The sequence below is a fragment of the Homalodisca vitripennis genome, chromosome 2, assembly GCF_021130785.1.
Source record: "Homalodisca vitripennis isolate AUS2020 chromosome 2, UT_GWSS_2.1, whole genome shotgun sequence".
Classification (NCBI taxonomy): Eukaryota; Metazoa; Arthropoda; class Insecta; order Hemiptera; family Cicadellidae; genus Homalodisca; species Homalodisca vitripennis.
In genome coordinates this window covers 98,956,477-98,960,364 of record NC_060208.1, presented here as the reverse complement: position 1 = coordinate 98,960,364, position 3,888 = coordinate 98,956,477, and the positions used below count along the sequence as shown (strand labels likewise).

At 31.3% G+C, this 3,888-nt stretch overlaps 1 non-coding gene across 1 annotated transcript; it reads left to right on the top strand.

Moving 5' to 3' along the window:
- The first annotated feature begins 3,169 nt into the window (after positions 1-3,169).
- Positions 3,170-3,240, top strand: Trnag-ccc. Its single transcript has one exon. It is a non-coding gene; the product is annotated as a tRNA-Gly (tRNA).
- The last annotated feature ends 648 nt before the right edge of the window (positions 3,241-3,888 follow it).

The window sequence follows — 3,888 nt, the reverse complement described above, 5'->3', positions numbered from 1 at the left end:
GGGTATTTGCAGGTTGCTTACAGTAACCATAGATAGCTTGGCTCAACATGATGATATTGTTAATAAAGTTTCATTATCCAATCATCAAAATTTCACAACTCTTTGATATGTTACGTTCAGAAGCAGTAGCGTAATCAGGATTTGAGTTTTGGAGGAGGTGCAAAGTCATCATTTTATACTTTGAGTGAATGGTGAGGAGGGGGAGTGGGGAAATCGTCCTCTCTTTTTCCAATTTTTATTCGAGATACAGGCTGTTTAAGAAATATTCAACCAAGACGTCGGATACATATTGAATCTATTTAAAAAAAACAACAAATGTTTTCCATTTTATTCATAAGTTTTCATTACCCACTTATCAATGCTCACGAGAGAATGTCTCTTATTTATTAAAAAACATTGACAAATTAGCTTATTTAGTTGCCTCTCTAGAAATACATCACGTAATAACACATGCATGATATTAACCAAGAAGGCAGTGGTTATCGCCAGCTTTAGACAGTCAAGTTTGGGTGAGGTCATTTTACATTATAGGACGCTGACCAGATAGAGCTATGAGGATCAGGTGTTTAGAGGTCGTTGACAAGCCTGTTTAGAAGTCTATGACATTGACATCCGCCTCAGTTCTTTCTGACGCTATCCGGAAGTAAATGTCTCGTTGACTCCTGAACATTGTCTTGGTTTGTTCGAAGCATTGCCTGAGGTTTTCTGTCCCAGGCTTTTCAGTAACGCCAGTAAGACTCATTGACTAGGCAATACTTTAAGACAATTTCAATGTTTTTGGTATGATTTTTTATCGTTATGGCGTTTACAAGCTATATATACTACTAATCACTTACAACAAAATTGCAAATAACAAAAAACTGGGTTTGATTGGGGAAGTACAGTAGGTAAACTAATAGTGAGGAAATGAGGCCGGTCCTAATCCCCTGTGCGGGTGTGTGTGGGGTCTGGTAAAGATTGACCTGAACCCCAGCAGCAGTCACTTTTTGTTAATACTATAGTTTGGTATTGAACCGAAAGTAAAGCTACTCAAAGTACCCCGTTTTATCCCTATTTCATTCTCAACATAAAAATATCTACTGAGATAAATACGTAAATAAATATTGTTCAATATTATACGAAATTGCATACATTGTTTGTCACAGTCCTCTCAATGTACTGATACTCTAAGTTAAATGTGCACAAGTAAAGAAAGTTGATAATTTTAAACGAAATGTCTAGAAACCAACGTCAACAGAATTTATAAGTTTTTAATAGAACAATAATATAATATTGAGGATTTTGAAATTGGCACCATGTGGTACAATAAGTCCGTTTCCGGTAATTGAAATAGGGAACCACAACACGAGGGTACACGATAATCCAAATTAGGCGCCGACTTTGGATTTTGTAGGAAAAATAAATCCAATAAAATATTAACGTGTTGGCATTTAAAATGTATGCAAATTCACACTGATTCATATATATATCTTATATGTCGTTTAGTCATTTCTCGAGTCGTAAGAATTAGACTTTGAATATACAAAGCAATTCTCAATTCAAGGAACGCCTTCAATTTCGTTACGCAAAAACGATACATTTACGAGTGATATATGTCTCACTGTAATTGAAGGGGCTGACCTTAACCAGATATTTAATTTTTATTCACTCATTTAGATACTTCATTTTTTGTTTGTTTTAATTACCAAAACCTAAACTCTTGTAACAGTGTTAGAAGAGACACGTTTTAAAAGCGTTATGAGACTGAAGACGGAAATTGTGGACCATTTACGACAATTTGGCGTTACATAGATACCAATTACCGATTAGTAGACAAACATTAAATTGTTTTTAACAAATATTATTTTGTAATTCAGTGCCAAGACAAGTGTCATTGGATACTACAATTACATGACTAATATAGGTTGCATGTTGTAAAACTTAAAATAAAAAAAAAAAATAGGCTTAGTGTAATTTAAACTGATATTAATTCAATTAGCTTTTGCCGACTTTATAAAATAAAATGTGTATTAGTTAAGGATTTAGCTAATAGAAAACAAAAACTATTATATTTCACTAGTCTATGGCTTCAGCGATTTTGAATTCTTATTTTAAATAAATTACTATTATGAGTTGTTAGTATTAGTTTATCGTAATTACGTTAGTTACAATCAATTATAATTTCAAAAATGAATATAATATTTACAGATAATATGTATTTTGCACTCAACAAACTCCTACTGGCAACAGCTGACGAGCAACTATGAACTCAGCAACAAGACCATGTGACTTCATTACGATGGTCGAAAATCCAGAAATTGAACGAACTATCGCACAATGAAGTATAAGACCAGATATCATCCCTATTCCTCCAAGAGACAACTGCAGAAAGTGACCTCTACGACTGTTAAAAATGTTTATTGAAATCTCTACCCATCATTATAAATAATTACTTTATATTATTTTTACTGTTATAAAATTACCGTTAAATTGATATTTGTAACTGTTAAGTCATTGCATTATTTATTTTCTTTACTGTTCAATAATTTCAATTATTGTTTTTTTTTTTTTTGTTCTTATATTATGATGTAGTAGCTCATAGCTTGGTTGTGACTGACCGTTTTTCTAAATTGTTTCTTTTTTCATTTATTTATTTTTTTTAAGTAATTCTAGATAATTCTACCATCTTGAGATTGCTTATTTTTTAACGAATTATTATTGTGAAAATGTGTAATCCGTTGGGAATAAATAAATAGTCTGTGGCAATGTACTTATTACCTGCTTATATTTAGCCCGATGGTATTAATTGCCGAAATAATATTCATACCTCTAATTTTAAAACAACGAATATAATAGTTGTTTGACAGTTATCAACTATTATTAATTAAATTAAAGCTATTGGCATGTTTGCATCAGTTGGTAATGTTTTTTATTTTACATAAGAACTCAGACTGCAAAATATCCAACAATTCACACGTAAAACATTTTATTTTAACCTTTTATACTTTTTCTAGAGTAATCCCTTATTACTCTAGAAAAAGTATAAAAGGTTAAAATAAAATGTTTTACGTGTGAATTGTTGGATCATTTTATGGCACATCATGTTTCTCAACGATCCAATTTTTGGCAAATCGCCCATGGACCTGCTGAAACAAGTAATATGTACTATATTTGTGACAATTTCTCATCTGCACCGCTGGTGTAGTGGTATCATGCAAGATTCCCATTCTTGCGACCCGGGTTCGATTCCCGGGCGGTGCACTTACTTTTTGCGATTTCAATTCATAATTTAGTTATGGTGGGCATCATTATTAATGCAATAATTTTGTAATTGACATTTAACACTTAATTACTCTTCTCTGTTCAGCCCATTCCAAAATAAAAGTGTTTTCTAATTTGTAATTCATTATCTAGAAACAATTGAAAATGTATTCTACCGGTAAGAATAGTAGAAAAGCTATATAGTACGAATCATGAGTATTATTTTATTGTAATGCTATATAATAACATACATTTATATTTCTGATTGTAATTCATTATAAATTAACTGAACAAAGATAAAGGTATAACACTTTAAAAAACAGCTCGTTGGAGCGTTTTAAAAAGTTGACACTAATAAAAAAACATATTTAAGTAAAAAGATATACAATTCCATGACATAAAATAAATTATTTTGGTCTTATTTCTACCAGTTTCAGCTGAATCTTGTCACTTTTAACCATTATAGACAGGGTCAGTGTTTTTGTTGTGTTTTGTTTTTGTTGAAAAAATCTTTAATTTGTTCTCAGACTTGTAGTTGTAATATATCATAATTTTTAAAACGGAGCCTGCAACTCAGCAGGTAAGTGCTGAATATGTTGAGGTATACTATTCAATTTGTTGGACTTTATAAAGAGAAAACATTGTTGT